Here is a 24,944-nt window from a genome sequence, read left to right on the forward strand (position 1 = left end):
AAAAGTTGAAACTCGAGTATTTCGACTTTATTGATACTTCTTGTAACATTTCGAGTCAATACAAATCGATTCAAGTCTGTGCAAGTCAATGCAAGTCAGTGCAAGTTGCTGCAAGTCGGTGCAAGTTAGTGCAAGTCGATGCAAGTCTATGCAAGTCAATGCAAGTTAATGCAAGTCAGTTCAAGTCAATGCAAGTTGATGCAAGTCGATGCAAGTTGCTACAAGTCGGTGCAAATCAGTGCAATTCAGTGCAATTCAATGCAAGTCAACTTTTTCTGATACTTCTTGTAAGATTTCGAAAACTTACTAATTGACCACTATAATTCTGCTGTTTTCTAGTTTAAAACAACACTCTGTGTCAAACTTTACCGAGGTATTTATTCTATATATGTAAATTTCTTTAGTAGACAGGATAGAACATTGAAAAGTTCGAACAAAAGTTTTTCGACTTTTTCTGATAATTCTTGTAATATTTCGAAAACTTACAAATCCAGATTTATAATTTTTAGCTTCCCGAGTTTAGAACATCAGCTTGCGTTTAACCGTACCAAGGTATTTATACGATATATGTAAATTTTTGTTGTAGACGCGATAGAACATCGAAAATTTGAAACACAAGTTTTTTGACTTTTTCTACATACTTCTTGTAATATTTTAGAAACTTACTAATCCAGCACTATAATTTTGCTTTTGTCAAGTTTAAAACGACATTATGCGTCTAATTTTACTTATGTATTTATTCTGTATATGTAAATTTTCGTTGTAGACACGATAGCACATCGAAAAGTTGAAACTCGAGTTTTTCGACTTTTCTGATACTTCTTGTAACATTTTGAGTCAATACAAATCGGTGCAAATCAGTGCAAGTCGGTGCAAGTCAATGCAAGTCAGTGCAAGTCGCTGCAAATCGCTGCAAGTTAGTGCAAGTCGGTGCAAGTCTATGCAAGTCAATGCAAGTCAGTTCAAGTCAATGCGAGTTGGTGCGATTCGATGCAAGTCAATGCAAGTCAGTGCAAGTCCATGCAAGTAATGCAGTCAATGCAAGTCGGTGCAAGTCGGTGCAAGTCAGTGCAAGTTCATGCAAATCGGTGCAAGTTTATGCAAGTCAGTGCATATCAGTGCAAGTCTATGCAAGTCAATGGAAGTCAATGCAAGTCAATGCAAGTCGCTGCAGGTCCATGCAAGTCGGTGCAAATAAATGCAAGTTGATGCAAGTCAGTGCAAGTTTATGCAAGTCGATGCAAGTTAGTACAAGTCTATACAAATCAGTGCAATTCGGTGCAATTCAATGCAAGTCAACTTTTTCTGATACTTCTTGTAATATTTCGAAAACTTACTAATTGACCACTATAATTCTGCTGTTTTCTAGTTTAAAACAACACTCTGTGTCAAACCTTAATGAGGTATGTATCCTCTATATGTAAATATTTTAAGTAAACGTGATAGAACATCGAAAAGTTAAAAAACAAGTTTTTCGACTTTTTTTATATTTCTTATAATTTTTCAAAAACTTACTAATTGAGCACTATAATTTTGCTGTTTTTTACTTTAAAACAACATTCTGTGTTAAACCTCATTGAAGTATTTATCTTGTATATGTAAATGTTTCAAGTAGACGCGATAAAACATCGAAAATTTGAAACACGAGTTTTTTGACTATTTCTGATACTTCTTGTAATATTTTAGAAACTTACTAATCCAGCACTATAATTTTGCTGTTGTCAAGTTTAAAACGACATTATGCGTCGAATTTTACTAATGTATTTATTCTGTATATGTAAATTTTTGTTGTAGACACGATAGAACATCGAAAAGTTGAAACTCGAGTATTTCGACTTTATTGATACTTCTTGTAACATTTCGAGTCAATACAAATCGATTCAAGTCGGTGCAAGTCAATGCAAGTCAGTGCAAGTTGCTGCAAGTCGGTGCAAGTTAGTGCAAGTCGATGCAAGTCTATGCAAGTCAATGCAAGTTAATGCAAGTCAGTTCAAGTCAATGCAAGTTGATGCAAGTCGATGCAAGTTGCTACAAGTCGGTGCAAATCAGTGCAATTCAGTGCAATTCAATGCAAGTCAACTTTTTCTGATACTTCTTGTAAGATTTCGAAAACTTACTAATTGACCACTATAATTCTGCTGTTTTCTAGTTTAAAACAACACTCTGTGTCAAACTTTACCGAGGTATTTATTCTATATATGTAAATTTCTTTAGTAGACAGGATAGAACATTGAAAAGTTGAACACAAGTTTTTCGACTTTTTCTGATAATTCTTGTAATATTTCGAAAACTTACAAATCCAGATCTATAATTTTTAGCTTCCCGAGTTTAGAACATCAGCTTGCGTTTAACCGTACCAAGGTATTTATACGATATATGTAAATTTTTGTTGTAGACGCGATAGAACATCGAAAATTTGAAACACAAGTTTTTTGACTTTTTCTGATACTTCTTGTAATATTTTAGAAACTTACTAATCCAGCACTATAATTTTGCTTTTGTCAAGTTTAAAACGACATTATGCGTCTAATTTTACTTATGTATTTATTCTGTATATGTAAATTTTCGTTGTAGACACGATAGCACATCGAAAAGTTGAAACTCGAGTCTTACGACTATTCTGATACTTCTTGTAACATTTTGAGTCAATACAAATCGGTGCAAATCAGTGCAAGTCAGTGCAAGTCAATGCAAGTCGGTGCAAGTCGCTGCAAATCGCTGCAAGTTAGTGCAAGTCGGTGCAAGTCTATGCAAGTCAATGCAAGTCAGTTCAAGTCAATGCGAGTTGGTGCAATTCGATGCAAGTCAATGCATATCAGTGCAAGTCCATGCAAGTCAATGCAAGTCGGTGCAAGTCGGTGCAAGTCAGTGCAACTTCATGCAAATCGGTGCAAGTTTATGCAAGTCAGTGCATATCAGTGCAAGTCTATGCAAGTCAATGGAAGTCAATGCAAGTCAATGCAAGTCGCTGCAGGTCCATGCAAGTCGGTGCAAATAAATGCAAGTTGTTGCAAGTCAGTGCAAGTTTATGCAAGTCGATGCAAGTTAGTACAAGTCTATACAAATCAGTGCAATTCGGTGCAGTTTAATGCAAGTCAACTTTTTCTGATACTTCTTGTAAAATTTCGAAAACTTACTAATTGACCACTATAATTCTGCTGTTTTTTAGTTTAAAACAACACTCTGTGTCAAACCTTAATGAGGTATGTATCCTCTATATGTAAATAATTTAAGTAAACGTGATAGAACATCGAAAAGTAAAAAACAAGTTTTTCGACTTTTTTTATATTTCTTATAATTTTTCAAAAACTTACTACTTGAGCACTATAATTTTGCTGTTTTTTACTTTAAAACAACATTCTGTGTTAAACCTCATTGAAGTATTTATTTTGTATATGTAAATGTTTCAAGTAGACGCGATAAAACATCGAAAATTTGAAACACGAGTTTTTTGACTATTTCTGATAATTCTTGTAATATTTTAGAAACTTACTAATCCAGCACTATAATTTTGCTGTTGTCAAGTTTAAAACGACATTATGCGTCGAATTTTACTAATGTATTTATTCTGTATATGTAAATTTTTGTTGTAGACACGATAGAACATTGAAAAGTTGAAACTCGAGTATTTCGACTTTATTGATACTTCTTGTAACATTTCGAGTCAATACAAATCGATTCAAGTCGGTGCAAGTCAATGCAAGTCAGTGCAAGTTGCTGCAAGTCGGTGCAAGTTAGTGCAAGTCGATGCAAGTCTATGCAAGTCAATGCAAGTTAATGCAAGTCAGTTCAAGTCAATGCAAGTTGATGCAAGTCGATGCAAGTTGCTACAAGTCGGTGCAAATCAGTGCAATTCAGTGCAATTCAATGCAAGTCAACTTTTTCTGATACTTCTTGTAAGATTTCGAAAACTTACTAATTGACCACTATAATTCTGCTGTTTTCTAGTTTAAAACAACACTTTGTGTCAAACTTTATTGAGGTATTTATTCTATATATGTAAATTTCTTTAGTAGACAGGATAGAACATTGAAAAGTTCGAACAAAAGTTTTTCGACTTTTTCTGATAATTCTTGTAATATTTCGAAAACTTACAAATCCAGATTTATAATTTTTAGCTTCCCGAGTTTAGAACATCAGCTTGCGTTTAACCGTACCAAGGTATTTATACGATATATGTAAATTTTTGTTGTAGACGTGATAGAACATCGAAAATTTGAAACACAAGTTTTTTAACTTTTTCACATACTTCTTGTAATATTTTAGTAACTTACTAATGCAGCACTATAGCTTTGCTGTTGTAAAGTTTAAAACGACATTATGCGTCGAATTTTACTAATGTATTTATTCTGTATATGTAAATTTTTCTCGTAGACACAATAAAACATCGAAAAGTTTAAACTCGAGTTTTTCGACTTTTCTGATACTTTTTGTAACATTTCGAGTCAATACAAATCGGTGCAAGTTGGTGCAAGTCAATGCAAGTCAGTGCAAGTCGCTGCAAGTCAGTGCAAGTTAGTGCAAGTCGGTGCCAGTCTATGCAAGTCAATGCAAGTCAGTTCAAGTCAATGCAAGTTGGTGCGATTCGATGCAAGTCAATGCAAGTCAGTGCAAGTCTATGCAAGTCAATGCATGTCAATGCAAATCGGTGCAAGTCAATGCAAGTCAGTGCAAGTTCATGCAAATCGGTGCAAGTTTATGCAAGTTAATGCATATCAGTGCAAGTCTATGCAAGTCAATAGAAGTCAATGCAAGACAATGCAAGTCGCTGCAAGTCCATGCAGGTCGGTGCAAGTCTATGCAAGTCAATGCAAGTCGGTGCAAGTTTATGCAAGTCAATGCAAGTTGGTACAAGTCGGTGCAAATCAGTGCAATTTCATACAAATCAGTGCAATTCAATGCAATTCAATGCAAGTCAACTTATTCTGATACTTCTTGTGATATTTCGAAAACTTACTAATTGACCACTATAATTCTGCTGTTTTCTAGTTTAAAACAACACTCTGTGTCAAACCTTACCGAGGTATTTATCCTATATATGTAAATTTTTTAAGTAGACGGGATAGAACATTAAAAAGTTTGAACACAAGTTTTTCGACTTTTTTTGATAATTTTTTTAATATTTCGAAAAAACGTACAAATTCAGATTTATAATTTTGGGCTTACCGAGTTTAAAACATCAGCTTGCGTTTGACCGTACCAAAGTATTTATACGATATATGTAAATTTTTGTTGTAGACACGATAAAACATCGAAAAGTTTAAACTCGAGTTTTTTGACTTTTTTTGATACTTTTTGTAATATTTTGGAAACTATCTAATTCGAATCTATAATTTTGTTATTTTCGAGTGTATAAAAACAGCTTGCGTTAAAAAGTACTAAGGTATTTATAATATATATGTAAATTTTTATTGTAGACGCGATAGAACATCGAAAAGTAGAAACTCGAGTTTTTCGATTTTTTTTGACACCTCTTGTAACATTTTAAGTCAATGAAATTCGGTGCAAGTCAGTGCAAGTCAATGCGAATTGGTGCAAGTCGATGCAAGTCAATGCAAGTCAGTGCAAATCTATGCAAGTCGATGCAAGTCATTGCATGTCGATGCAAGTCGGTGCAAGTTTATGCACGTATATCCATGTGAATGCAAGTTGGTGAAATTCAATGCGAGTCGATGCAAGTCATTGCAAGTCGGTGCAAGTCGGTGCAAGTTGATGCAAGTCATTGCGAGTCGGAGCAAGTCGGTGCAAGTCAATGTAAATCCTTGCAAATCGCTTCAAGTTTATGCAGGTCGGTGCATATCAATGCAAGTCGCTACAAGTCTATGCAAGTCAATGCAAATAAATGCAAGTCTATGAAAGTCAGTGCAAGACAATGCGAGTCGGTGCAAGTTATTGCAATTCGATGCAAGTTGATGCAAGTCTATAAAAATTAGTGCAATTCAATGCAATTAAATGCAAGTCAACATTTTTTGATACTTTTTGTAATATTTCGAAAACTTACTAATCCAGACCTATAGTTTTGCTGTTGCTGAGATTAAAACGACACCCTGCGCTAAACCTTACCGATGTATGTATTTTGTATATGTAAATTTTTCACGTAGACGCGATTGATCATCAAAAAGTTGAAACACAAATTTTTCGACTTATTCTGATACTTCTTGTAATATTTCGAGAACTTACTAATCCAGCACTATAATTTGAATTTTGGAAAGTTTAAAACAACAACCTGCGTTAAACCTTATCGAGGTATTCATTCCATATATGTAAACTTTTTACGTAGATGCTATAGAACATCGAAAAGTTGAAACACAAGTTTTCGACTTTTTATAATACTTTCTGTCATTTTTCGAAAACTTACTAATTTATCACTAGCATTTTGCTGTTGCCATATTTAAAGCAACATTCTGCATCAAACCTTACCGAGGTATGTATCCTCTATATGTAAATATTTTAAGTAAACGTGATAGAACATCGAAAAGTTAAAAAACAAGTTTTTCGACTTTTTTTATATTTCTTATAATATTTCAAAAACTTACTAATTGAGCACTATAATTTTGCTGTTTTTTACTTTAAAACAACACTCTGTGTTAAACCTCATCGAAGTATTTATCTTGTATATGTAAATGTTTCAAGTAGACGCGATATAACATCGAAAATTTGAAACACAAGTTTTTTGACTTTTTCTGATACTTCTTGTAATATTTTAAAAACTTACTAATCCAGCACTATAATTTTGCTGTTGTCAAGTTTAAAACGACATTATGCGTCGAATTTTACTAATGTATTTATTCTGTATATGTAAATTTTTGTTGTAGACGCGATAGAACATCGAAAAGTTGAAACTCGAGTTTTTTGACTTTTTCTGATACTTCTTGTAATATTTTGAAAACTTACTAATGCCGATATATAATTTCTATATTCTCGGATTTAGAATAACAGCCCGCGTTAAAAGTTACTAAAGTATTAATACAATATATGTAAATTTTTGTTGTAGACGCGATAAAACATCGAAAATTTGAAACACAAGTTTTTTGACTTTTCTTGATACTTCATGTAATATTTTAGAAACTTACTAATCCAGCACTATAATTTTGCTTTTGTCAAGTCTAAAACGACATTATGCGTCTAATTTTACTTATGTATTTATTTTGTATATGTAAATTTTCGTTGTAGACACGATAGCACATCGAAAAGTTGAAACCTGAGTCTTACGACTATTCTGATACTTCTTGTAACATTTTGAGTCAATACAAATCGGTGCAAATCAGTGCAAGTCGGTGCAAGTCAATGCAAGTCGGTGCAAGTCGCTGCAAATCGCTGCAAGTTAGTGCAAGTCGGTGCAAGTCTATGCAAGTCAATGCAAGTTAATGCAAGTCAGTTCAAGTCAATGCGAGTTGGTGCAATTCGATGCAAGTCAATGCATATCAGTGCAAGTCCATGCAAGTCAATGCAAGTCGGTGCAAGTCAGTGCAAGTCAGTGCAACTTCATGCAAATCGGTGCAAGTTTATGCAAGTCAGTGCATATCAGTGCAAGTCTATGCAAGTCAATGGAAGTCAATGCGAGTCAATGCAAGTCGCTGCAGGTCCATGCAAGTCGGTGCAAATAAATGCAAGTTGTTGCAAGTCAGTGCAAGTTTATGCAAGTCGATGCAAGTTAGTACAAGTCTATACAAATCAGTGCAATTCGGTGCAATTCAATGCAAGTCAACTTTTTCTGATACTTCTTGTAAAATTTCGAAAACTTACTAATTGACCACTATAATTCTGCTGTTTTTTAGTTTAAAACAACACTCTGTGTCAAACCTTAATGAGGTATGTATCCTCTATATGTAAATATTTTAACCCTCTTGCACTCGTGTAGCGGGGTAGCTGTTTTACAGACCTGCACTAAAAGACTCGGGGCAGGTTGAAGGTCATTTGAGTGAATGTACTTGTATTATTTTAAAAATTCGTATAAAATCAAATTTTTACATTAGAAGTATGAAAAAAATATATCTAGTACGCAAATATCAGTAGTTTTGTTTGGTACACTTTACATACGCTTGTATTTTTTACTTTTTTCAAAAAAAATTCGTTTGTTTTGTTTACATTAACGACTTGTAAAATCGTGTCTAATTAAATCGCAAGAAAATCGTTTAAACTCATATTTTCTGTTTGGCTATATGCTATTTAAATGAAGAATTTTGTTTTCTACATTTTCATATATATTATGTTTGTATAGTTATATATCTTCGCGAATTATAAGACATTATATGAAACAATCCCCTGACCTGTAAACAGATTGTCAGAACAACCTTAACTTACGTTAATGATTTGTAAATTAATTGCAATTTTATCTAATTGAATTAAATTTTAAGTTTAGTTAATGTAGTATTTGATAGTATACTATTAATTCTATGTTATATTAAAGTATTAGTTTATTATATTTATCGTAAATTATGTTAATTTTAATTTTAGTAAATTTTTCCAACGGCTCTTTTTCATCCAACTATCGAGTCGACACTGTCGACTCGGTACTGCCATTTTAAGTACGTTTTTAACGTGTACGTATATTCTACATGTAGGTATGTTCTTTCATATACATTCGGTTTGTTAGAATATATAATTAGTTCATTTAATTAATCGGTAGATATTAATAATATATAAATCGATGAATTTTAGCAATATTTTTTTAAACAACTTTTTTTAAAAAAAAATTACTTTTATTAGATTCATTTATATATTTTAATTAATATGTTTTTATTTTAGAGTATTATTAAGTTTTAGTTTTAAAGTTATATTCATTTGTTTGGATTTTCCTTTGTCCTTTTAAACTGGTTATTTAAACGGTGACGTCAGATTAGGGTGACGTAGCGGAAGTGTGGTGTCACGTGACTAGGGTACTGTCTTATTTCGTTTATAAAGCTTTTATATTCTTTTATAAATGTTTTAAATGATTTATTTTTTAACAAGCGAATAATTTATGATATGTTTGTATTAAAGTATATCAAAAACCTTTTTATTTATATTATTTTCGATGCATATGTTTTTAATATAGATACTTTAAACATGGAATTGGCTCTATAATATTAATTATGTTTTATTGTTATTTTATATGAATGTTAGCAAATTTCTTAATAAAAAATATATTTTATTTACGATTTTTCGATATAAGTTTAAATAATTCAAAATATATGCGATAGATGGCGGCACATATATAAAATAGAAATTACTATGGATATTTATAAATTATTTATTTTAAACGAAAGATGGCGCTGTGTATTTTTATGAAGAAAGTTCTAGGACAATATTCCCTATTGGACACTTTGCTCCCTTCTTATTTGAGTTATGTATACATACACCAATTTTTCAAAAGACAATTAAAAATAAAAAATAAAACATATAAAGCTGATTTCTGGAAACTCTCCTGAAACTTCATCATCACAGCAGTTTAAAGAGAACTGTATAGAAAGGATATTTCTAATGACAAAATGGGTCGTGAAAGAGCTATTTGAAATTTCTAATCTTGTTCGTCTCTTAAGTTATGCTTGACTTTAGAGAAATTAAAATCTTCTCCAGTACCTCTATGGAAGATATCCAATACATCAAGACAGGTAGTCTCAAAATGAGTAGTGGCATCGTAAGATTCAGAGATAAATATCTGACTTTCTCTGCCATCATCTTTTGGTCTATAAACATCACTCACCCATATAAATTTTTGTCTGATTGGTCCCAATACATCAAGTCCACGCTTAATCTCATTCTCTGGATTATTGGTTTCCACTGTAGTACTAACCATAGCTACAAACCAACCTTTAGCTGCAACTTGATGAGTGTAAGATACTAATGAAACATAGATATCTGATTTTTGGCCTGCTTGTTTCTGTGGAATGATGATTTGACAAGATAATGCATCCTTAGTATTTGGAATAGGATGGTTCATCAAACAAATACAACAAAACTTGTCCTACTTTTTCTGAATGATCAGGAACATAGGATGGGTTACAATATACTTGTTTGCATTTTGCAATCTTTTTTCCAGAACATACACCAACTACTTTACCATCCTCCAGGACAATTTCATCAATAGGTTCATCCAACATGTACATACCACCATAAATAGCACTCAATTGTGCAAATCCTTGTGGCAGTTTTCCCAAACCATAAAGTGGATACAAATATGGGCTTTTTCCATATCGTGCCAGAGAGTCACTGTACAGCTTAATTTTTAAAATTGTCTCAACACAAGGTCTATTTAAATACTCATCATCTCGATACAAAGCTAAGGCATGAGCAGTAAAGTCAGCTGTATCCTTATCCAATCCAAACTTCTCATACATTTGAGCAGTATTAGTTTTATTGGGGTCAATATCTTTCCATGTTTTTGGATCTTCCATGCTAAATTCTTGTATAAAAATCAAGAAGTTCCTGAAATGTCTTTTTTTAAACATACCCATGAGATTTGATACTAAAGCTTCTTTTTCATCTGCAGGAACTTTAAAAATTTTTCCACCTTTATAAACATAACTTCCTTCAACAGATTTAAATTCCAGGTAACGTGTTACACCAGTGTGAATGAGCAATTTAACTAACCGACCATTAGCCATGAGAAACTATGGAATAAGGTCAATATTCCAATCTCTTGAGCGTCCATATTCATCCAACTGCGCTGATGGCAAATTGAATTTTGCAAATAAATCTTCAAGTGGAGTAATAGAAGCACTTTCACCTCTATAATACTTGTTTCTATCAATGTGTAAAACTTTTTTCTCCACTTACTGATAGTAGTCCACTAAGGATGCATTCCTTAAGACCAGTACCTAAAACAATAGCGTCGTATTCTTCATCCATGATTTTATTAACGAAAAGATTTTAAAGCTTGGATCCGAAATACAACTAATTTTTTTCAGACTTTTATCAGTGAACCAGCCACACTGCCAGCTCGAATGGCTGTTCAAGCCAGTACAAAATGCGACCTTAATCTAAAATTATTTAAATTATTATAATTATTAATTTTAATAAGAGATGGTGCCTAACACTTACCTCAAGTGCCAAATTTATTTCTAATCTTTAATCGTATATATCCAAAAATTATTAGAGTTTGGACTATAGAATCAAATGGTGAATCAAAACTTCATATGGAATTAGAAGGTCATAATGGAAACATCAATGCATTATGCAGGAATACTAAGGGAAATAAATTATTTTCAGCAGAGTGTTGTAATTATTAGATTATAGAATGCTTATTTGTCCCATGATAATATAGGTAAGAATACTTAAAAATTCATTATATATTTTGATTGTCTTTTTATATAAAGTAATAAAATTTAAATGAATTATTTTTCTGTAATAATTATTTCTAAATAGTATTTTTTTAATTTTTTAAAAAATTTAACTTTTTGTTTTTTTATAACAAAGTACTAATTAGAACATAGAATGAAATTTCCATTAAGTGATTAGTAAAATCTACAGCATTATAACATTCCATCCAGAGTTCGGAACAATATTAATGGCATATTATCACATGAGGAGATTAAAAATCTTATAGGAACTAGGATATCTTAAAGGCGGTACTAGAATCATATCATTTTAAAAAGTGTAAAAAGAATATGACAGTTAAATTTAAACAAAGTTGATATGATATTGTCATGGATTTAGGGATCTTTACCAATATATAAGTTTTGTTCTCGCAAAAAAGTATTAGGGTCCCGAAATGGATAATACTTCCGTGTGTTGCACATGATTACCAATGTAAATATCAAGTACAAATTTCTTCTCATACAGCAGAATTGTAACTATAATCTAATCAATTTGTTAAAATTTTTGTAATTAAGTTATATAAGATGTTATTTAAAAGATTCAGCTTTTATTAATGTATATATGTGTCAATGTTAAACTAAATAGTTAAGATGTATTATACGGAACTAATATGTTGTTGTATGATTGTGATTGGCTAATAATTGAAACACCCCATGTAACAGGTTTAATCCTATTACAATACACATTACTTACTTACTATATTCTATTTGTAAACTTAAAGACAATTATAATACTATCCCCCTGTAACAAGGTTCTCCTTATTACAAATAAAGTTTGATTGATTGATAATTTTTAAATAATATTAAAACAGAAAGTATAAAAATTAATAATAAGAACAGAATTGGTTACAGTTTTAGTTGCAGTTATACTTTCACTATTTTTTGAATGATCTTATGGAAAAAAAGGTTTAAATAATTTTATTATTAGGACAATTACATCCCATTATTTCTATATATTTTCAGGTATCAAACTCATCAAACCAAAAATCACATTTAAATATGTAAGTACTATGCAATAAATTTTTCATTAATTTTGATTTAATTGCATACAGTATTTTATTAAATATTACACTTGAGATACGTGATTAATATTTATATATATTATTATCAGAAAAGTTTTGTATATAGAGCCATAATTTATTTTAAAAGTGTAACATTTTAACATTTTTAACACTTTACTTGTTAGGCACAATGAACAAAGAGCAGGGGATCAAGTTTCCTTTATATACATATGAACCGTTGGAAGAGGAGATTCATAGACTATTGAAACCTTTAAATTCAGGTAAACTTTTTAAAAAAAAACAGTTCTTTTGACATTGATGAATATCCATGAATTACACACAAATGCATCACAGAATTAGCAAATTTACATCAATTTTGTAAAGTTGATGTAAATTTCTTATATTTCCCATTCCCTCTTCCCCATTTTTTCAGTGATGAGCTTAGCCAATAATTTTCATTCTACCTTCAGAACAGTCAGCCTGATACATTGTGGAATGGAGATGTATTTAATGAAGATCCATTTAGGAATTAAATTGTGCTGATGGGAACTTAATAGATATTGCAGCTGGGTATGCTTGATGAGTCACTTCATCTTTAAAAGTGAGAACCATTTTGCAGTTTTTGTAGTAAATAAAAATATGCTTTTTAACAACACCAAACTTAGATTAAAAATAAACCAAATGGCACATTTGGAACCTGTTAATATACTTTTATCAAAAATTGTAAATTGAATGGTATATGCTCAACCTGAAGACATTTTGAAATATCAAATTGTAATTTAAAAATCTTTGCAAGTAAACAACTTCAACATTGAAATACAGTTTGGTTTATTCTATGTTCAGCATTGTTAAAGAGCATATTTTAGTTAGAGGCTTCCAATGTAGAGATCATATTGACATACCAACAAACAAATACACGGTGTCAATAAAACAAAGAAAATAGAGACTGGAACCTATCAATTTTAAAAAATTTTCTGGCATTTTTACATTTTTTAAAAATTCTAAAAACATTACTTTTTTACAGCATGTCTAATTTTTTAATAAAAATAAAAATATTTATAATGTAATATAAATAGTTGTTATTAATTTTTAACGTTGTTAAAAACATGAAATTAAATTTTGCAGTTTCCAAGAATACTTCTTTATTAAACCATTTTCAAACTTTTATTTCATTTTAAATCTTTTATTCAATCAGTTTATAAATTAATCAACAAATAATACAATTAAATGCAAAAATTAAACTAATTTTCTCTAAAATATTTTATATAAATTGCCTGTGAATTTTATACTAAATTAATAATTTATGTAGGTCCAAAAATTTTTTTCTTATATTTGAATATATATTTAGATGCGTCATCACCTTCTCGTCATCCTTCCCTTCCAGTCATTTCACATAAGCGCCCTCAAGGTCCAGGACTAGGAATTAGACAAATGCCACATTCCTATCCACAGAGGCTATCTACTAGAGAACCACTTCAATTGCATAATTCACTTGGTGTAACAGAAAGAGAAATTGTAAGATTAGAAAAGTTTTCTACTCTTTTAAAGGGTCCAAATACAGATCTTGATAAATTATAAACTTTATTTTAAAAATTAGTTCCTTAAATTGTTTCTGTTAATAAATATTATGTATAAATGTACATAAATCACATATTATGATTAAAATTTATGTTTAATAAAAACATTTAGCAAAGTTTTAAACAGTTAAATATTTTTATTTTATAGTTTAATGCTAACACTTCAGAATCTACAAACGTTACACTGGGTAACGAAGAAATGAGTCTTCTTGTGGCAGAAGCTTATAGACTTAAATTTATGTTTGTGGATGCACCCAATCATCTACAGTTGACAAAGAAATGAACTAGTTTGAAACTAGTTGATCAAACTGAAAACACTGTTATAAATATTAAATGTAATTTCAAAAGTTTTAATTAAAGTTTATCATTTCTAAATTATTTAAGAAGAATCTATATCCTTAAGTTTTATAACAAGAAAAATATATGTTGGGAAAATTGTTTATAAATAAAATACAAAAGAATATGTATAAAATGTTATATGATAATTTATCCTCTACGAATTCCCCGTGTCATATACAACACACAAAATTTCCATTGTTTATACAGCTACAGATTCCTTGTGTCGCTCGTGAAACCAACTGAAAACTTCTTAAAATGACCGCTAGGGTCTGGTCTGCTTGTTGTGTAGATAACAAAGAAGCTATCGACATTTTTTCGAGCACGTGTATATAAAAAAGTGAAAAACTATGTCTCATCTACGTAAGTATTTATTTTTATTACTAAATAAATGATTTATTGTGTTTATGTTACTGTATTCGTATTTGAAATGTTTTATATTAAATGTTAAGTTTTGTTTGAAGTTGATTAAGACATGTATTTGTGTGGTGGAAACATTTTTTTGTGTGTGTGTCATATACACCACACTGGAAACTAATACGTACAAATGTACTGTTTTTCTATATTGGTGAAATACTCACTTATCTTAACTATTTCTAATTGTTTTTTCGAAGAAAATTCGATATATGTTATTCTTGACTACTAAAAATAAATTTATGTTAATACACATGCTACATTTCAGTTTTGGAGTCAGAGGAAAAAATACGAGAGGGGCTTGAGAAGGAATTCGATGGAAATCTTTCTGAATTTGAATGTGAAACAAGTAACAAAGATGATGATGAGATCTTTATACCAACTGAAGGAACAAATGATTCTTCAGATAAAGATTTTGAGAATTCTGATGAAAACATTGTGATTCCGATAAGGAATGTGCATCAAAATGAGTTTATTTAGCAGCACACAGATGTGTTTGAGCCATTGCCTCCTGCACCACCTTTAGAAAATATTCCATTGCAAGCCAGAGATGCAGATCCACAGGAATATTTTATAAAATACATTCCAATCAGTATATTTGAGACCATTTCGACAGCCACAAATCGGTCATCACTTACACAAATGGGGAAGTTTCTCAATATGACCCCCCATTAAATACAAAAATTTTTTGGAGCATCTCTGGCAATGTCATACTTGAGCAATCCAAGAATAGAAATGTACTGGTCAGCAGGTACTAAAGTGCATTTGTGTTTAGTCACAAGAAGAAATTGCTTCAAAGCATATCATGCAATGTAATTTCTTGATATCTTTTTTAATGGTTTGGAGTAACTGGTGTTTAAAATCTTTCTAATAATTGTAATTTTGTAATTTTAAAATATTGGAACATTAAAAAAGTTTTTTAATGTAAAATAGTTTTATATTATTGCATTGTATTAAGAGCATTTAAAAAATATACTGCCTGGTCATAAGCATTCAATGCATACCCAGAGATCCAGTGTGTTGTATATGACACATCCAATTTTGAAAAAACTAACTGCAATACTTTCTCAAACAGTTGATTTTTACACAGCAGAACATATCAATAAGTTATACTATAAAAAGAATTTTGAACAATAAAACTTTTTTCTCATAGTGAACTTGAAGAGGTTATAAAGTTTTTTTATGATGTATATTTAGGTAGATGGAAATGCAAAGGAAAAGTGATAAAGCGTCATAATGTGATTTACCTTGAAAATTGTATATTTACAAAATACACAATTACTAATTACTGTTCTAAGTTTTAGAATGCAACTGATTTAAAAAATGAAAGTAACAATTTGTATTTTTTCATGTTTTTTGTCATACAATTGTTTAAAATTTAATTTTTGGTGATTTGGTTATGATGATGGAAATCTCAAAAATTATTGCAAAATAGCTTCAAATTCTTTTATATTTGATGATGATCTTTGTCAAAAGTGTGTGTGTTAATATGTTTACTCTTAATTTTAAGTTTCATGATCATACTTGATGACTAGAAGTACTTTATCTGTAAAATATGTCCAAAGTTCCATTCTTGGTCCCATTTCTTAACATTTAAGAATTATATGAAAGATCCATTCTAAACTTAAAAATTTTATGCTAAAAAATTTACCTTATTATTGCTGTTATAATCTGATAACTATATAAAAACCTATTTGCTGTTTTAAACTTAGTGATACTTGATTGATTGTAATATTTGCTTTTAATAAAATTAACCAAATTTAAAACCTTTCAGAAGTTAGTTCTTTCAGTTTCAACATTTGTTTATTCAATTAAAAAAGGAATCCAGCTTAGTTAGCACTTTGTCCATTTGTCTCTTCGTATGTATTTAACCAGCTTTTCAAATCTCAATTACTTTTGAGATTTGTGTGATATAATTCTATATGTGAGTCCAAAGTTGAATTCAGTTAGCTCAGAGGAAATTGAGGTTTATACAAACACTAAATAAAAAGTCAAATAAATTATTAAGAGAGAATTAAAAATACAATATCACTTATTTTATTTGTACTCAAATTCTTTATGGCTTTTCTTCTGATATTGATAGACAAGACAGTTAAGTTGTCAGCCTGCCATTCTGGAGTCCAGGATTAAATCCAGGTGACAACTCCCCAGGAATAACAATTACATCTTAGGAAAAAAATGGTAAAATAACTGTACAATGAGTATACAAATAAAGTTATAGTCGAATGCCGTTAGCTGGATATTAGTTAATGTCGTCACTATTAAACATATCAGTAATCCGAGTAAAGAAGTTACTTAGTTTGTACATATTAGTTTTTGATAAATCTGTAATTCTTGAGGTGTATTTTGAATTGTAGTTCTACCAAGAATTTCTATTATTTGATATTTTTAGTGATATTTTTTTACAGCTGTGCAGTCGTTCAATAGATGAAATACAGAAAAGTTATTTGATTTACACCAATAACAAATTTGATTGGTAAAATCTATGTAAGTGTTATTAATGAATAAAGAACACTTATTAAGAAGTAGTTGTAAGAATAATCGTTTGATGTTCATATTATATATTGGTTATAATAAAACAGGAATTGGAAGGTATTTTTAAAATCTTGGGGACCACGGATGATAAGTCTATTTCAATATTGAGTTTTGATCTTGAATTATTGATTGTGATTGTTATCAAATCAATACCAGGGGCTGATTTTCATTTCATTTTTCGAATTGAATCCTCAAATTTATCGTAGGTAAACAGCAAATCGAGCAAACTATTATTCAAAGTGGAAGTTTTTAGATTTGATGGATTGTCAATATTTGAAAATCTATTAAAATATTGATTCCAAGCTGATATTTCTATTTGATGGTCTAATTTTTTCTTTCTTAGTTTCTGTATTGTTGTCCAGAAGTCTGTATTTTTTGTAGAAACCAGTTGCTGTTGCAAATTTTTAAAGTGATTAAGTTTTTTTGATTTTAATAAATTAAAATATATTGCTTTTTATTTTTTTGTAGTGTTTATAATTGTTACCGTCAAAATCAAAAAAATTGTGTAAATGATGTAATTATTTTACTTATGATAAAACTTTGTATAAATAATTTAATTAATATATAAAATAACCTTATAAAACCTTTACTAAGTAATAAATTAAAAATTAATTAAAAAAAATGTATTTATACTTTCATTACAGACTGTATGTTATGTTAGACTGCATCTTATGTTAGAAACTTGTCGTTTAAAAAACGTTAAATATTAATTTAAATGTAATCAATCTAAATTGTCTCTACTGTATTTGCATTATAGATGTATGCACAGCAATTAGTTACATTTCTATATATATATATATACACGTACAGTACATAGATTTATGCATGGTCTTAGGAACTGCATTTTTACCATTTTTTGTTTGACAAATGTTATTCTTGGAACATAGTTTTTTGTTTCTAAGGATTTTATAAATACAAATTTATACATCATATTTTCAAAAAACTATAGAAAATGACAGTCATTTTGTTTAAATTTTAGAATAGTTTAAACAAGTTTAGTATTTATTATATTGATCATTTGCTTACATGTATATTTACCTCTAAAAATGACTGTCTTCTATCACTTTATCCAAAATAATTACATCTTGTCTCATATCTGTTTACCAAAATTGAATTTGAAATAAATTAATCCATTTTCCAATTGTTTACATGCTTTTTTTCCAAAGAATTCCAAGTAAATTATTGATGGGTAATGTTAAATGAATTTCTTCTTATCAAGAAAAATGGGAACAAAACTAAATGGGGCCAATTTAGCCTACTAGATTGATTACAAGATCTGTATATCTCCAGGATTTTGTTATGCTAATTTTAGGTTTTTTTAAACCGCAATAGCTTGCTTAAAAATCCTGCAACATTTGATTTGTTTTCTACCACAAATTGTTTAATTTACAAATCTTTAAAGTATGATCAAGGTTTAAAAAATTTATTAAATGTTACTATTACTTTTTGGTCTAAAATATATTATAAAACATCTAATTAATTTGCTATATATATATATATATATTACTTAGATATATGTATGTATTTTGTTTCCTTTAAAAAAACTTTTGTTTGTTTCAACTTAAAAGAGATTTGTTAATATTATTATTTTCTTTCCTATTTTGTAGATAAATCAACAAAATTGAATAAAACTTTGTAACATTACAGACAGCGATGAATAGCAAATAATTTGTACAAAAACAAATAAAATTAAAAAAAATTACTTTTTATTAACAAATAATAATTATTAAAAAATTAAGTTTAACATGAATACTTTTCATATCATTGAATCCTTATGAAAGCAAATGCAAATAATCAAGAAAATACAGGAAACATCTTTTGTACAAATATTTCTATTGCTATTACATTGCTTTGAAGCAATGAAATTCATTTTTACAAATGTTTTATGAATTTCAGGAATATCATACAACTTCTGTTCATAATCTCTCCATGAACAAGTTTCTTATCTTTTACTAATATGACATCTTTTGTGACAAATTCCAAACTTTATATACATTATTTTACATTAGTTAAATATCCTGAACAACCAAGCAGTAGAGTAATATTTATAATTTATACATAGTTTAATGTTAACTCATCATACATCACTGATTATACATTACAACATTCACAACTATTTTTACTGAATGACATCAGTAATGCACATTACAATTCTCATTGCTGAATTTAGAGCCTGTGACATGAAAGAGATGAATTATGCTATTAGATTTACAACAATTACTTATTTAAATTATTCATAACATTACACAATCTTCATTGTGCAAACAAATACTGAAACTTACACAGGAAGGATAAAATATTGAATATTAAAAATTCAAATATTGATTGAACTAAAATTGACTAAAAAATATTTATTTTTAATTAAAATTATGTAAACAAATAGTTACTAAAATGGCAAATGTACTCTTGAATAAGGCACTCTGGCTGCAGAGTCTCAATTTGCATTTTTTACTGAAATATTTCTAAATTTTAGGATCTTGCAATAAAAAATTTAAGGGCTGACATTAAGGAAATTACAAAATTATAAATGTAAGAAAATATCACAAAACAAAGATTATCCTTAATTACACAAAGAATTTACATCTACATGTGTTCATTATATATGAGTGTGCACTTTTTGAAGTGATGGCCAATATTAGAATAATCTTTTATAATACTTTTGATAATGACTTAGAAATATAGATTTTCTTTATAACACTGATAAATTGGTATTTCCATCATATAAAGGAAGAATATATTTTTTGAATATGACTAAATAAATTTACTACATTAAAAAAGATGATTAGTTACTATCACCAATCTTCCCAAAATTAATTCTGATCATGTGTATTATTCTCTTGAAGTGATTCTACATTTTTTTGTATAAATGTAACAGTGAGAAAATAACATTGGAGAATTTTTTATAGCTTGATACCATTTTAAATATCACATAACATTCATATTTAAATATCAAGAATTTTAGACAATACTGAGGGAAATAACTAGTAAATACCATAAAAATCTAAGGAAAATACTCTCTCTCTTTTATCTGAAATTTTTCTCCTTCTATTGCTGTTATTTTTGACATATCTGAGTCTGATTGAACTTGATTAGATGGGGTTTCTTCTTCATTTCTAAAGCTTCTGTAACATAAAATTCATCTTGCTTAGCTAAAGGAGCTAAGAAGACAATTTCTTTATTAGAAATTTTTATGACTGAATGAGCACATAGTCTTCTTTCCTTGAGATATTGACGTAGTTTTGGATACACCATTGCAATTGCTATCATAAGAGAGAGAGTTCCTTTGAATGGGAACGGAGGAAGTAACCAGAAACCGGGAGCGGAGGAAGTAACCAGAAACCAGGATCAGATCTGTAAGAGAAAATATCGTTTTGTACATTTTACAAGAATCATGCATATAAAACTAAAACAGAAATATATCAATTTACCTTTTGTGCTAGCACTTATGTCTGATAAGACAATCTGCATGCACACCCTTTCCGCACCTTGTGCACGCTTTTGTCGATGTCCTTTTGTGCTCCCGGGTGCTGCACACAACACAGCGATACTGTGATCTGCCTGGTAACTTGCGTAACCCTACTCGTCCTTCTGGGTCTTGAAGGGGGCACACAACTTCTCTTAGTTCTTTCCTCCGCTCCTCCATCCATTGTCCCGCCAGGCTGTCTATTACCGCCTCGTTAAAATCAAGGCGACACATGATTTTGGCTGGGCCTTGAGATTGAGAATTTTCTTTGTAAAGAAGATAGGCATTCAACAACATCCTGGCCATGATGTTGAACGCTACCTTCTTCCAATATTTTACTGTTCTCCTTTCATCCAAATATGCATACATCATCATGTCGGATACATCAACTCCCCCCATAAATTTGTTATATGAGTTAACTATTTGTGGCTTTGATTTAGCCACCCCGCGCCTAACAATTTCGACATCGCGTGCCCTTGCATGGCTGGATAAAAGGATAACTGAGTCTATTTTTGTTTTTCTTTCTCGAAGGCCACATGCCAATATAGGACCAGACCTGCAATACGAGATCTGGCCTACTTCAAATTTGCCTTTTAACTGCGGCGGTAATAGTTTCCTATTCCTCCGCACCGTTCCTGTGGTGTAAGTTTTCAGGGAATACAGGCTGCGAACAAAAGGTACCGACATGAAATAATTGTCGACGAAGACATGGTATCCCTTGTTGATATAGTTCCTAATTTCCAGTAACTTCATAACCACAGAATATGCCACACCAAACTTTGAGACGCTGTGCTTCTCCGCCTGGGACTTGGCCCCTCTGTAAGTGAAGAAGCCCAGGCAGTAGTGCGAAATGGAGTCGCACAGCATCCAAAGCTTGATTCCCCATTTATGATGTTTTTTATTGGGCATATACTGTAGTATGCTGGTACGGTTCTTGGTACCTACCAATGTTTCGTCGACAGATATTTCTTGGTGCGGAGTGTAGTGATGTCGGAACACTCTGTTCGCATGATCCTCCAAAGGTTGATACTTTGCTCTAGGATCATAACCTGGTTCCCCTCTGCCAGGCAACTTACTATTGTCGACAAGATGGAAGAATCTAAGCAAGTGACAAAAGCGGTGCTTAGAAAACATTTGGCCATACCACGGAGTTACCGTGCATCCAGAAGTGGCCCAGTATTTTGCAATCTTACTTTTTTTGACTAGTCCCATCGAAAAAACAACAGCTAAAAAACCCTTTATTTCATTAATTGTAATTTTTTTGAATTTCTGGAGATATGGGGGCACCTCCCCACCCATGCCATTTATGACTTGCTTTGCATACTTGTTTGATTCTGCTACCATAAGAGAAAGCAAAGACACAATGAAGAATAAGTTAAAATAATAAATTGGCTGAGAGTCAGCCGAAGGCATATTTTTGGGGCCAGGTAGTTCCAGGAAAGGGAAAGGATCGGGGAGAGATTGTTCTGGTTGCAGAACCTCATGATATTCATCTTCCAACTCATCATCAGAATTAGGGGCATCATCGGAATTAGGAAAAACCTGACGAGAGCAGGTTCCGGGCCGAGCTGATGTTTCGGGCCGAGCTGATGTTTCGGGCCGAGCTGATGTTCCGGGCCGAGCTGATGTTCCGGGCCGAGCTGATGTTCCGGGCCGAGCTGATGTTCCGGGCCGAGCTGATGTTCCGGGCCGAGCTGATGTTCCGGGCCGAGCTGATGTTCCGGGCCGAGCTGATGTTCCGGGCCGAGCTGATGTTCCGGGCCGAGCTGATGTTCCGGGCCGAGCTGATGTTCCGGGCCGAGCTGATGTTCCGGGCCGAGCTGATGTTCCGGGCCGAGCTGATGTTCCGGGCCGAGCTGATGTTCCGGGCCGAGCTGATGTTCCGGGCCGAGCTGATGTTCCGGGCCGAGCTGATGTTCCGGGCCGAGCTGATGTTCTGGGTCGTGCCGACGTTCCGGGCCGCGCCGACGTTGTTCCAGGCCGAGCAGGTCCTACTGGTGCGGCAAACGTTACCGGTGAGGCAAACGTTACCGTTGCAGCAAACGTCACCGGTGCGTCAAACGTCACCGGTGCGTCAAACGTGACCTGCTCGACAAAATGAACTGGTGTTTCAAAACTTAAAATGTCAGGAACAACAAAAGTGTCCGGATCGTCGGCAGATTCCTGAGGATCGGTGGCGAAAGATTCCCGAGGATCGGTGGCGAAAGATTCCCGAGGATCGGTGGCGAAAGATTCCCGAGGATCGGTGGCGAAAGATTCCCGAGGATCGGTGGCGAAAGATTCCCGAGGATCGGTGGCGGCAGATTCCCGAGGATCGGTGGCGGCAGATTCCCGAGGATCGGTGGCGGCAGATTCCCGAGGATCGGTGGCGGCAGATTCCCGAGGATCGGTGGCGGCAGATTCCCGAGGATCGGTGGCGGCAGATTCTTGAGGATCGGTGGCGGCAGATTCCTGAGGATCGGCAGTGGATTCCTGAGGATTAGCAGCGAATTCCTCTAGATTGATGGCGAATTCCTCTGGATTAACAGCTAAGCTTTCTTCATCAGAATATTCAGATTCCAAATCAGAAATGTCTAAATCATTTAGATCACTCTCAGACTCCTCAAAAAGAGAGTCATAAGAGTGATCTAAGTAATCAGACATTTCTGATTCCTTTAATTTTTTATTTCTGGTAGTCATTTTGGAAATCTAATTTGAAATAAAAGCTGCATGTTACAATTGAGAATACAAGTAAAAAAGAAAAATTAAGAAAAATAAAATGATAATACTGTACTAATAAAAAAAAATAAGACTAGAATATTAAATATATTCATTTATATAAAGTTTATATTACTGCTCTATATCTTAAGATATTGGAGCTAATTTTCAAAAATTAAATTGCATATTTTATGAAAATAATTTAACTATCAAATTGTTAAAATTTAAATTGTTTTAATATTGTTTATTGCATTTTGTCATGAATTTATGTTTGTAATATTAATACATAAATTTATAATACACATTTACAAAATGATGATAATATATTACAGTACGTGTATTAAATTTTATCTTGACTTATTTTCAATAAATACAATAAAAACAAAGGCAAAAATAGAATTACTTGCATATAGGATGAAGTGTAACTTTAAAAATCAAAATAAAGAAAATTAGTTTTATTAATACAATTGTAATTTTATTTTGTTTAATCACAAATAAAATATTATCAAATGCAGATAAATGCACACATTGTCCCACAAAAATTACTGGCATTTCAAACTTTAAGGAAAAATTTTGTAAAATTGACAACATAATTTGTTCGTGTAAAGCTGAACAATCAGGAACCTTTTTTGCCAATTGTTAGCAGTCGAATCCACACTTATGAGTTTTTCTGAATTCTGATTTTCAAATAATATTTTCATGTGGGAAGCGATTTAAACTTATATCTGGTTCCCGTGTGATTTTGGATCAATCTGGAACTTATTTCAATCTGGAATTCAATTCAAAAGCTTTGCTTTTCCTATTGCTATTCGTCTTTACTCCTGACAATATACAACAATGATTCAAACAACCCAGATAAAATACTTATGTTTATAAAAACAAGGGGGTATAAGCATTTGGTAAAAAATGCAAATACATTGTTCACAAAAATTATTTGCAAAATGCAACGAATCTTTCACTCGCCTGTATAGGACAACCTAGGAATTTGAATGTGCGATAAATGAATAAAAACCTCATTTTGTATGCAAGTAAATATGATATATCGTAATTACATTACAAATATAAATATATTTTAAAATATTTATTTCTAAGTTTAAATGTAAAAAGTATATTTACGCATCCATTTTAAGTGATAAAGTATTGAATAAAAGAAATCTATTTACATAGTTTTCTATGTTAATTACAAACATTGACTACTTATTTATCATTAATTTAATATCAAATTTCTATCATTAATTGAATTTAAATATGTTTACACTATTTTTTTATGTTTTTAATTTTGCAATTATATAATTTAGTTACCGGATAATTTAATAAATAATTAGATTAAAAATTAAATATTATAATTTATTGTAATTATTGTATTGAACAGTCCACAAAGATATTTTTTGTAGTTTTAGGCCCTTTACCACTCAGAGCACAAAAAGGCCATAGAATGTTATGTAGACAAGTGTGTCTGTGTTGGTTAGTAGAAGGGGTCCCAAAAAAGGGCTCATATGAAAAGCTAGTCCCTTGTGTGGGCTCATAAATTTACATGTCTTTTGTTATGTTTTAATTTTTTATTCTTGCATGCTGTGTTTATGTTGTGCTATTTGAACTTACCAATATTGTTTGATGAATGATG

At 31.3% G+C, this 24,944-nt stretch overlaps 1 long non-coding RNA gene and 1 pseudogene across 1 annotated transcript; one reads left to right on the forward strand and one right to left on the reverse strand.

Moving 5' to 3' along the window:
* Positions 1-8,521: 8,521 nt before the first annotated feature.
* LOC136968794 (uncharacterized) lies at positions 8,522-14,619 on the forward strand. The gene is made up of 5 exons (XR_010879699.1): positions 8,522-8,564; positions 12,261-12,302; positions 12,484-12,579; positions 12,769-12,899; positions 13,647-14,619. It is a non-coding gene; the product is annotated as an uncharacterized lncRNA (long non-coding RNA).
* LOC136968792 (rab GDP dissociation inhibitor beta pseudogene) lies at positions 9,500-10,915 on the reverse strand (annotated as a pseudogene).
* Positions 14,620-24,944: the final 10,325 nt, after the last annotated feature.

Source organism: Centruroides vittatus, unplaced genomic scaffold, assembly GCF_030686945.1.
Source record: "Centruroides vittatus isolate TY-2023 unplaced genomic scaffold, ASM3068694v2 contig_1591, whole genome shotgun sequence".
Classification (NCBI taxonomy): Eukaryota; Metazoa; Arthropoda; class Arachnida; order Scorpiones; family Buthidae; genus Centruroides; species Centruroides vittatus.